The 12,739-nt window shown below is 40.5% G+C and overlaps 1 protein-coding gene across 1 annotated transcript in view; it reads right to left on the reverse strand.

Moving 5' to 3' along the window:
* Positions 1 to 12,739, reverse strand: part of arrdc1b (arrestin domain containing 1b) — a 48,486-nt gene that overhangs the window by 35,446 nt on the left and 301 nt on the right. The gene's annotated exons all lie outside the window — the stretch shown is intronic.

Here is a 12,739-nt window from a genome sequence, read left to right on the forward strand (position 1 = left end):
TTGTATCACTTGGGTGTGGTTAAACACTGACAAGAAAGAAGAAGAAATACATTTGAGCTACAAACCATCCTGCCATGCACACTTTTTCTCACACCCCTATAAATTATATAAATGCCTATCAACCATAGCTATATATATAGATATTTGAAATTGCACAATTATTTTAAATGAAGGAAAGCAGAACATCTCTGTTCAAGTACCGAATGTCCTGATGTGAAGAAAGCAATGGAAAAGCAACAGGGTGAAAAATATTTTCCAAAGATGTGGTAATAATTACACCTTACAGCATTTCCAGTCAACTCGTTACCTGAATAATATTTACAAGCGGCAACATGGCTAATTTCTATATGCAAAACAAGCACATGGATAATTAGCTAATCATTTCCTAATTATTGTTACAACTATTCATCCAAAATTCTGGCATCATCATGAAAAATGCTGTCAATTAAATGGAAAAACCTGATTAACAAACCACAAGTGTCTCTGCTGATCTGTCTGTTTGTCAACCATGACTGTCATGCAGTGCTATGCAGAGAGAGGAGATACTTAAGGTATCATTTGACATCTAAATTCTGAAAATTCAGCACTGTAGGCAGCGTACAGAGGGACTAATTCTTCCAGAAAGGAAGGGGGCAGCATACTGTGACAAATATACTAGTTTATTCTTACATACTGAAGAAGAAGAAGTCGGAAGGCAACAAGGACAGGAAAAACTAAAAATAGCACAGCAAAAACCAAACTTTGTTCCACAGGGTAAAATGTTTGTAACTTACATTAAATGTTGGTGCTAACATAATGCCACAGAAACATTAGTAGACAACTCATCAACCATCCTAACAGTTTGTTTTATTTCATTTTGTGACTTGTCAACCAAATATAAGGTTTTAAATAAATGATGTGCCAACATGTCAGTGTTTAAAGACAAACCTATAATACAGGAATTAAATAAGTTCATGTTAAATTAATATTAAATATTGCATCAAATGTAAAGGAGTTAATGTCTAAGTACGTGGGATGATAATCTTGGATAGCTACCTAGGGATGGGTATCGGTATCCGGTGCCATGATGGCACGGTTCTGTCATAAACGGTAGTAACCAGACCGAAAAGCAGCGCACATTTCGGTGCTTTTTTTTCCTGAGATGTGATACACTTTGGATTCCAGCCAATCATTTTGCCTTTCCGAGGATAGTAGGCGGGCCCAGGTACATACGTTCTTTTAGAGCAGAGTTACAGATTAAAAACGCCCAAGGCGAAGTGGTCAAAGTCTGGCTGTACTTCACAGCAAAATATGCAAACTCAGCAGCCTGCAACAAGTGCTTTAAGCTGATACTGTCAAAGGAGGTAACACCTCGAATCTGATGAAACACCTGGCAACGCATAGCGTTTTTTTAAAAGCCGAGACATGCACCGTATTTGATAGCTTGCTGCGAGACCTCACACCAAGCACATCTTCTGCGGGTGGGTTGCCTGTTATTGGTCCCGGAGTTAGCAACATCCCCCAAGAACCCGAAGAGGAGAGTCCTGGCCCCTAGCCCTGCCAGTGTAGCAGAAATGATGACAGGTGATGATGGCAGCAGCAGCTGTTCTTCTCTGCGTGAGTAGCTTAATGTTGTCCATGTGTAATTTATGTTGAGTAGGCTAACCACGTTATTACATTAATGCATGTAAGGTGAACTAGCAAACACCTCGTAGTTACATGCGGCTGTCCTCTTGTTTGATGGCAGATACTCCCTTCACCCTGGCCAAAAAAGCTAAAATGACCAAAGAAAAAGAGGGATACAGTTAAACATGAGAGGTTTTTGGAAAAAGTTTGTGTTCTTCATTCTTTAAGCACCGGTTCGAGCACTGTTTAAGCACCGTTTCAAAAGTACCGGCTTGGTACTGGTATCGGATAAAACCTAAACGATACCCATCCCTACAGCTACCTATATAGCACTTTTTAAACTCTATTTGAGCACTCAAAGCACTCTCTTACCACAAACGTTTTTCACACACATATTCATATAAGCACTTTATTTTTTTTAACCCACTCTGTTCACACAGAGTTCAGTATCTTGCCCAAGGATTCTTCAGCATGTACAATAGAGGAGCCACGTCCACCTCGTATTCATTGATATAAAATTGGGTATTGAGAAACATGTAATTCTGTGGCTAAGTTTCTACTAATACAATGGCAGGTCTGTGCTAAATCCCCGCACTTCAGTTTTACAGCACTTCTCATGCCTTGTTCTCTTGTTTTAAACCACTGATATGGCGGCAGATCATTTATGATGTAATCAGTTTCTGAAGCACAACCAAAGATTTCCCAACTTTTTAGATTAGATCAATTTTATTCATCCAATGTCAATTAAACATTTACTGATGGCAGTTACAAATAACCATTGGTGACAAAAGCTAAATATGTTGCAATCTCATCTTAAAGATGAAGTGGCTACCAGCAGAAACAAAGGATACCTCTGGATTACATATGACCCAGATTCAAATACATCAGGTGGTGACCCACACAAACAAGGACTTGAATGTCCACTAGCAACCAACTTTCACCTACAAAGCGATGGGCTAAGAGTGGGTATATTATTAAGGTTAATCTCATTAAGTGAAAATTGATGTGATGTGATGTCTTTTAGACCCCATTCCTACAAAACTGCTCAAAGAAGTCATGCCATTAATTAATTCTTCGATCTTAAATATGATCAACCTATCTCTAATAATCGGCTATGTACCACAGGCCTTCAAGCTGGCTGTAGTTAAACCTTTACTCAAAAAGCCATCTCTAGACCCAGCAGTCTTAGCTAATTATAGGCCAATCTCCAACCTTCCTTTCATATCAAAAATCCTTGAAAGAGTAGTTGTCAAACAGCTAGCCAGTGTTGGGGAGTAACGAAATACATGTACCGCCGTTACGTATTTAAAATACAAAATATGAGTAACTGTATTCCGTTACAGTTACCGTTTAAAAAGGTGGTATTTAGAATACAGTTACTTTGTTGAAATAAATGGATTACACGGCGGTACTTTCCTGTTTCATATTGTGGCGGGTCAGGACTGTTTGGGTTTTGTTTGACAGCAACGTTCTGTTGTTCCAGGTGGCAGCGTTACGGTTGCCATGGTTACAGGGTGACGCTCTTTCTCTGCGTGTTTCTTGGGTGAGAGAGCCGCTTTTTGTTGTTGTTGTGCTAAGCTAATAGGCAGAATGCTACATGCTCTAAAGAATGTAGCCTCATGGGCAGTGTAGTCCGTGCTGCAGGGAGAATGGACTGCCATACCCGTTATGTGTCTGTGAGCGCGAGGAGGGAGAAAAAGGAGAGTGGAAAAGTACGAGTTAACATCGAGCAGAAACAGGAGCTGGAAGCATGTAAATATAATAATAACCACTGCAGCCAAGAAGAATGCCTGACGAGCCCAGTTGTAAGTAAGCTATTAAGACTCGATTGTACGCTGTGTTCGTGTTTTCCTTCAAAACAATAAGTTCCGTTGGAGCAGCCTTTCAACGCCTCTCTCTGTCTCTCGCTAGAAAAGTTGACCCAGACAACAAGGTAAAGCTAGTTTTCGGCTACGAGCCCGACAGGGAACCAGACGTATTAGCCAGAGGTCCCTTTAATATGGTTCGGAGCCGTGGACCTTCAGTAACAGTAATAAATCACAGCAATAGTACATTCACGTAGTTGTAAAAAGCATGATAATATATTAAGTAATCCAAAGTATTCAGAATACGTTACTCTCATTGAGTAACGTAACGGAATACGTTACAGAATACATTTTGGGGCATGTATTCTGTAATCTGTAATGGAATACATTTTAAAAGTAACCTTCCCAACACTGCAGCTAACAGATCATCTGCAGAGGAATGGCTTATTTGAAGAGTTTCAGTCAGGTTTCAGAGCTCATCACAGCACAGAAACAGCTTTAGTGAAGGTTACAAATGATCCTCTTATGGCCTCTGACAGTGGACCCATCTCTGTGCTTGTCCTGCTAGACCTCAGTGCAGCGTTCGATACTGTCGACCATAATATTCTATTAGTGTGATTAGAACATGCTGTAGGTATTACAGGTACTGCACTGCAGTGGTTTGTATCATATCTATCTAATAGACTCCAATTAGTGCATGTAAATGGAGAGTCCTCTTCACACACTGAGGTTAATTATGGAGTCCCACAGGGTTCAGTGCTAGGACCAATTCTGTTTACATTATACATGCTTCCCTTAGGCAGTATCATTAGAAGACATAGCATACATTTTCACTGCTATGCAGATGACACCCGGCTCTATCTATCTGTGAAGCCAGATAACACACACCAATTAGTTAAACTGCAGGAATGTCTTAAAGACATAAAGACCTGGATGGCCGCTAACTTTCTGCTTCTTAATTCAGATAAAACTGAAGTTATTGTACTCGGCCCTGAAAATCTTAGAAATATGGTATCTAACCAGATTCTTACTCTGGATGGCATTACCTTGGCCTCCAGTAACGCTGTGAGGAACCTTGGAGTCATTTTTGACCAGGATATGTCCTTCAACGCACATATTAAACAAATATGTAGGACTGCGTTCTTCCATTTGCGCAACATCTCTAAAGGTAGAAATATCCTGTCTCAGAGTGACGCTGAAAAAAACTAGTTCATGCATTTATTACTTCCAGGCTGGACTACTGTAATTCATTATTATCAGGATGTCCAAAAAACTCGCTGAAAAGCCTTCAGTTAATCCAAAATGCTGCAGCAAGAGTACTGACAGGGACTAGAAAGAGAGAGCATATTTCTCCTGTTTTGACTTCCCTTCATTGGCTTCCTGTTAAATCCAGAATTGAATTCAAAATCCTGCTCCTCACATACAAGGTCTTAAATAATCAGGCCCCATCTTATCTTAATGACCTTGTAGTACCATATCACCCTTTTAGAGCACTTCGCTCTCGCACTGCAGGCCTACTTGTTGTTCCTAGAGTATTTAAAAGTAGAATGGGAGGGAGAGCCTTCAGTTTTCAGGCCCCTCTTCTGTGGAACCAGCTTCCAGTTTGGATTCGGGAGACAGACACCATCTCTACTTTCAAGATTAGGCTTAAAACTTTCCTTTTTGCTAAAGCATATAGTTAGGGCTGGACCAGGTGACCCTGAATCCTTAGTTATGCTGCAATAGACGTAGGCTGCCGGGGATTCCCACGATGCATTGAGTTTTTCCTTTCCAGTCCCCTTTCTCACTATGTGTTAATAGACCTCTCTGCATTGAATCATATCTGTTATTAACCTCTGTCTCTCTTCCACAGCATGTCTTTTATCCTGTCTTCCTTCTCTCACCCCAACCGGTCGCAGCAGATGGCCCCGCCCCTCCCTGAGCCTGGTTCTGCCGGAGGTTTCTTCCTGTTAAAAGGGAGTTTTTCCTTCCCACTGTCGCCAAAGTCCTTGCTCATAGGGGGTCATATGATTGTTGGGTTTTTCTCTGTATCTATGAAGCGCCTTGAGGTGACTTTTGTTGTGATTTGGCGCTATATAAATAAAATTGAATTGAATCTTACTACAAACCGCTAAAACTAAAAATCAACTTCTTACCTAACAGCTACTAACTACTCTAGCTTTAGCTTCTTTGCTATCCTGCACTAATTCACATTTTTTTCCACTTCACTTCTGCTCTTTTCAGCTTCTTTTCTTACTGCATAGCACAGGAAGTGGGGCGGCTTTTTAAACATGGGAAGAAGGGAAGTGATCAGGGGTGGGTTTGATGCTTATCAGTGGGTATGACACAGCTGTGGGGCTAGACAGCATGCTGGTTATGGAGGTCAAAATATGTTATAATTACCACAGCTAAGTCTCAGGGCAAAGGGAGCAGCTGGTGCCAAGACCCCCAGCCGGGGGCTCTACTTCTATGGGCACAGTAGTTTGGCTGATGAAGTGTGTCTCAATGCCACCGGCTCACACTGAAGGGCAGCACTCTGAGTCATGAGTCATTCTCTGAGTGATCATGTGTCACGTTATTCGTTTCAGAAAAAAAGAAACCAAAGTTACTGTCAGATGTATTAACAACCCTGCTTTTCTTCAGAGATAAGAGTCATAAAGCATGTGGAAATGTTACAGCTGCCTAGCAACACAAAGAACTCTAGAGAAAACCTGCTTCAAATTTTTAATTTGAATAAGTAACTGGCTAAGAAGAAAACTACTGGAAACAACAAGCAATCTGTCATCCTCAACACTTGGATTGAACTCGAGAAAACGTACAACCACTGCAACCAATGAATCCAATCCAACTTTAATTATTGAGCACTTTAAAAACAACACGGTTGACCAAAAAATTGTGATAAAAGTTAAAAACTATACATTAAACAGACAAAGAAAGTTAAATAACAATAAAATAAATAAATAATAATGACTACCAGCTAACTCTGGTACTACTCCTAAAACTCCTTGGAAAAAAGGTGTGTTTTTAAAAATGATTGAAAAAACTCAAGTGTTGGTGCCAACCTAATATGGAGGGGCTGCTTATTCCGTAATTTGAGGGCCACAACAGTGAACAGCAAAATGAAAACAAACAAACCAACAAAAAAATTCCATAATTTGCAAAAAACAACTATTCTGGTTCAGATTCTAATAAATCCACACACCCTGAGAAACAATAATACCTTTTCAGACTGTTCTCTTAGAGTAGAGGTATCAACATGAGGCAAGTCAGAAGACTCAGGCCGAGTCACGGGTGTCATTATGTACCAGCGCTGACGATAGCTGTCATATTTAAAAATAATTTAATTTAATAATTTAATAATAATAAAGTTAACTGCATTAAAATTGCACATAAAATCATAACTAATCCATGTTTAGGGTTACAGACTCACTCTGAATTTCATTCAGCCCTTTCATTTTTCAGAGACTACACTGCTAAAGCAATAGAGCTGTTCGATATAACGATATATATCGGATGACGATATAAAAACGTCTATCGTTTCATTTTACGCTACCGTTTGTTTCATGGTGTCGCAAAATAAACTGTTTACGGCAATATTTTTTCATTATTTCTTAAAGTTCTCTCTTTCTCTTATATTTAATATAACCACACTACAGACAGACAAGCACTTGTTTTTATGCGTTGTCGTTAGCAACAACAATGTTAAAACCACCACGTGTCTGCTTGTTTATTTTCCACATAAACCTTTCACAATAAAGCTCAAGATCCTGTTGAGACTTTTCAAAATAAACTGAATCACGTGAAAGAGTATGCAGATTATTTACGGATGAGAAGCAAGAAAGAGCCGCCACGTGCTAAAAAATAAACCTTAGACTCAAACGTTAGAACAGGCTTTTCCCTGCAGCATGCCGTGTAATAAATACAAAGAAAACGGCGGCCGTTACAACTTATGTCTAAAAATATATAGTTTCATGCATCAGTTAAAACACTCGACTCCAGCTACATGACGCGCCGCTGGAAACACTTCACGTAAGTCGAGCTGCCCGAGATTCACAGAATTTACAGAGAATGTTACATTTTTGTGATTTAAATCGTTATCGGACGATAGATGTCTTAATATCGGGATATGAGATTTTGGTCATATCGCACAGCCCTATAAAGCAAGATGCTCGCTAAAAGCTTTCACCTTTCTTCTGTTGTTACTTCTCTTCCAATCCAGTAAACCAGACTGAGTCACTCACACAGGTGCAGGTAGACTGGTGTTATTATGCAGACTGCTGAGGAATTATTGTAATTACCGCTTTGTTTTCTGTAGTCACTGTAGTCTGATGCATTTTTGGAATTAAAACAGATATACTGAGACTGACGTCTGGGTCACAGGCAGGAGGAGAAACCCAAATTAGAGAAATGAGAAAAGCCTTGCCACTAACTAAACAGTACAAAATGTATAAAAATTGATATAGTGAAAAATTCATAGTGCCTTTTATTGCATGGAGTTTAAGATATAAGAGTTTACCTGCGTCACCTGATCTTTCACTGAAATCAAAAACCCACTGAAGACTCTGTGACTCCTTCACGCCCCATGGCTTTTCTTTCCCTTAAATTTTCTTAATAAATTCACAGCCAAACGGTTTGATGCTCTATGTACAAGTGAAGACACGCCCAGGATGGAACAAACATGGCTGTAAAACCGAAAGCAATGCCAGAAAAAAAAAAAAAAGCAGAATTAATCATCTAAGTGTGAGATTGAATGAGTGAAGGAGTGGAACATTTGCTGGCTGTGCAAAAAAGCAGCAGAAATTGCAAACAAAAAAAACGTCACCATGTGATCAACAAAACCACAGTTCTTACAAACAGGATAAAACATGAGTGTGCAAGTGCTTGTGTGTGTGTTCTTGTGGGTACACCATGTGGCGTGCTTTGTTTACACAAAGCCAATGGTTTGTATTACCGCAGATGATGGTTGGGTTACAGTGAATGTTTGCTCTCCTGCTTTGTTGGAAGCTAAGTTAACATCCACTAATGTCATCTGAGAAACAAAAGAACGACACAGTTTTACATCTGATTGCTCTCAAGTGACTTCTGTGAAATGACTAACTTCCTGATTCACAGTTTCTGTTCATTCTTGCTGTCATGCAACTTTACATTTTATTTTCCAGTGTTTGATTGAGTCCCACATGAGATAAGATGTACTTGCAAGCTATGAAATACAGCAACATTTCATAAACCATGCTGCCAAGATCTATAACTTACTCTCTGTTATGGCTGCACGATTAATCGTTAGAAAATCGCGATCTCAATTCATACTTATGTGCGATCTCATTTCCAAATGACAACTATTTAAAAAAAAAAAAAAAAAAAAGACGATGACGATTGTATTGTACGCATTTTGATCCGGGACGTACTCTGCATGAAAACAAGCGCTCACTCTTCCTGCTCAACAAATGACAAGGGCGGAGCCTTATACCACGTGATACAGAAGCTGTGCCGTCTGATGCTAAAATTAGCAGGGAAAAAACAACGGAGAGCACTTAAGGGATGACGAGAAAGTGACAGGAGAAAATCCGTCCCGGTTAACCACCCAAACATCAATAACGGGAACCTTATACAGCGCTTCCCTATACCCGTCGAACTCCCGCAGGCACAAAGAAATTACGGAGGCTATCACTTATCACCTGACCAAAGATATGGCTCCCATCAACACTGTGCAAAAGAGGGATTTAGGAAAATGATCAACACCCTAGACAAACGCTACACAGCGCCGTCCCGCAACTATTTTTCTATTGTTGCACTACATTTTTCGGCAACAACAAAGTGTGAGACATTTGTTGTTTTTAATGTTTATTTATTGTTTTTATGTTCAGTCTCAACTGTTACAAAGTTGATGTGCAGTTAATAAGTGCAATAAATATTTATACTGGAAAAGAGAATCGTGAGAGAATCGTGATCTCAATTCTAAGCCAAAAAAATCGTGCAAGCTGCAAAACTCAAATACATTCATGTGGTAGCTTCATACCCTTTCAAATTCAATAGGTAGGTTTCAACTGGGCAGGAGTGTTAAGTTCAACATTATGTGTAAAAAATGTGTACAAGCGGCTATTTCATGCATTTCCATCCACACATTCATGATTCTGCTATTACAACTGTCTACCTGAGCATCCTAATCAATGGAAACCATTAGACAGTGTTTCTATCATCAATAATTGAGTGAGGCTAAGAATTTGGCCTCAGCAATATCCAGCACTCTAGAAAGCTTGTATTTGTCTATTATAACCCCTCAGTGTTATTTCACATCACTGCTCGGTAACAGTACACACCAGATTCACAGTGCAATTTCAATTTAAGTCTTACAAATGGCTCACAAGGGTCATACAGTGCCAGCATCTACTGGGTGTATGTAATGGATAGTATGAGCAGTGTATTGGCCCAGAAAACATAAAATCAAAACTTTATTGATATAATGCACACAGCATAAATACAGGTCACACAATCCAGCTCTGACAAACAAGCCTGCTGTTTTTCTAGTGCAAAATTTCTCAGGAAGGATTCTTCCTTGAATGGGCGTTGTTGATGTTTGAGGCAGGAAACAGCAGTGGTCATGAGCACTGAAGTGAAGAGAAAATCAACAGATGACTGAAGAGAAGCAATATCATAGTGTTTTCAACTGCTGCATTAGTACACAAACAACAGAGACCAAATATTTGACTCACTTGCTTAGTTTAGCAATGAGGATAAAAACTTTTCAAGTAAAAAAGGTTTGCTGTTTTCTTGTTTGGATCCTTGTGTATATTTTTATTTGGGTGAAACTGTCAGAAGAAAAGGTCCCAGGAGTAAACCCAATCTTAATCTGCACCATTACTGCAATTACATGTAACGCATGTGGAAATGGGGGAAACTATCATCCACATCAGACATCCTTAATCAGATAAGTGCAGATAATGGATTAGACAGAGAACAGAATCTGAGCGACCAGACGACACAAGATTTACAGTAATGAAGCCAAATGGCTCAGTTCTATTCTCTCCTCGGGAACGATACCCAAAACAGGAAATTGTCACCCCCAAACAAACCACACACTTCAGCTTAATTCAAGTCATCTGACTGATGCAATGATCAGCAGGCTCTATCGAGAGGGCATGATGTCACTGGACACATAATGCAGACTCAGCATTTACAGTACATTAGCAGTGCTCGCTGAAAGCCCAAGATGGAGAAGAGTCTTCTCAGCTGGAGCACTTTTGCTAAGAGATCAGTGGAGGAGCCAGTTTAAGGGGCTTAAGTAAGATTAAAAAAAAGCTCCTGAAACGTCCCATGCTACAAACAGATATAAACAGTCACAGCAGATCGTACACATTTTTTTAATTTGCAGTGAAAAAAATGAAAATGAAGATGTTGGAAAAAGTAAATGCATTTTTCTGAGTGCAGATAACTGAAAGCACACTGTGGTCTCGCACTTTGCTAAGAAAACTACAGGGAGATGAAACCAGATTGACAGACCACCACATCAAACACCTGTCTGCATGCTCTTCTTAGCACCGAGGACTCTCATTGAGCTTTTCGCTTGCCTCGGAGAAACTCTCCTACTGTCTGCATGCTTCAAGGACAGCCTACATCCAGCCAGCAGAGCAGGGTTTAATTTGGGGAACGACAGCCGGTGTCAGATAGAGACGAGCTGCCGCTGTTACACCTTACAGTGTAACAAAGCTCAACGGGAGCTTTTGACCTCTGCTGCAAACCCATCTGCTTGAGGTCATTCTGTGCATTATGGCAAATTAATCTCACTATGTCAGGTGTAAGGGGTGACTGTGGAATGAACAGAAAGACAGGAGGCTGACCTGGAGGTGGCAGTTGAAGATGCTAAGATTTTCACTGGGAGTGAGCAGAAGGGAAAGGATTAGAAATTACTACATCAGAGCGACTGCTCAGGCTGAGCAGAGGTAAGGCTGGGATAGCGTAGACATGTGGGGAGGAGTAATATTCATCAACAAAGGATGATGAATATAGAGCTGCCAGGCAGGAAGAAAAGGAAAAGACCACAGAGAAGATGCAGGGATGTAGTGAAGGAGGGATAGTATGACAGAGGATGATGCAAGGAGTAGGGTGAGATGGAGGCAGGTGGAGCAGCCAAAAGAAGAAGAAGAAGAAGGTGCACAACATGCAGGAAATGTGGCCAAATAACTTTACAAGAATTTAAATTGATTTCAATTTCATTTCAATTTCACTGGATTTGTCTAGGATCTCATACTCGATGCATTTTTGCCTTTCCTGTGCGGTCCTTGTGGATGCTGTGCAAAGGAAACCGGGTCCGATGCACTCTTTGCACCTAAAGGCGTCCCATGGTGAGGGGAGATCAGGTTACCCTTGCTAGACAGACTTTCCAGTCAAAATTTAAAAAAAAAAAAAAAAAAAAAAAAAAAAAAAAAGGCCACCTCACCAAGGCTCAACTCCCTGCCAGAAAACCATGGGTTCCTCACTTCCTCCATCTCTCCCCATCTTTTACAGGTAAGATTAATTTGAATAATATTTAGGTTAAGCAGCTGCATTATGTTTGTGGAATTAATGAATAATCGAGATTATACTGATCATGGCGATGGATAAACTTATGAATTTTTGCTATTTGCAATTCAAATGTTCGGCCTGTAGTGCTATTTGCCCTCCCTCCTTGTTTTGGTGCGACTTTCCGAGTTCTAGCCTGCAGACACGCGAGGCTCCGCACATCAAACCAGTGTAGATCAGTGGATAAACTGCACTGCAGGCTATTTAAACTTTGTAAAATACAAGACGCAAGGGGACATATTCCCAGAGTTTCACCCTGTCAATTAACATACCACTGTGCAGGGACACCCACTGTAAGAAGAGCTTTCAGTCAAGATGATGACTGCTCTTCCTTATCTGGGAAGATTACCCTCGAGGATCTCTTTACACACAATGGATTCTTTGTGTCTTTCCAGGAGCTGCTTCCCACTTAGCCCACTTTATTCCCATTATTAACAGTTTCTTCAAGTTTGTCTAAATTAATAAACATTTCCAAATCGTTTCTATTTGACGCTTGTATACTGAAAATGCTCCCAGATGACTAACGCCGTTTAAAGCAGGATGTGTGCTTTAAACGGCCTGATAAGAGTACCAAACAGCTGAGCTGGCACAGACAACAACAGCGGCGGTGGCTGCTGGTGTCGTGTGGGAAACGCTCGGTCCACTCCCAGAACAGCGGCACAAAATCCCCAATACATGTCCGACGCGACCGCACAGTGTGGTGCCTTGAACAGACGAAAAAGAAAAGCCACAGCTGCGCGGTGCTCTGCTCTCCCCCACGTCCACCATCACCGAGGAAAAGTTTATGTACACCA

This window comes from Maylandia zebra, linkage group LG7 (assembly GCF_041146795.1).
Source record: "Maylandia zebra isolate NMK-2024a linkage group LG7, Mzebra_GT3a, whole genome shotgun sequence".
Taxonomy (NCBI): domain Eukaryota; kingdom Metazoa; phylum Chordata; class Actinopteri; order Cichliformes; family Cichlidae; genus Maylandia; species Maylandia zebra.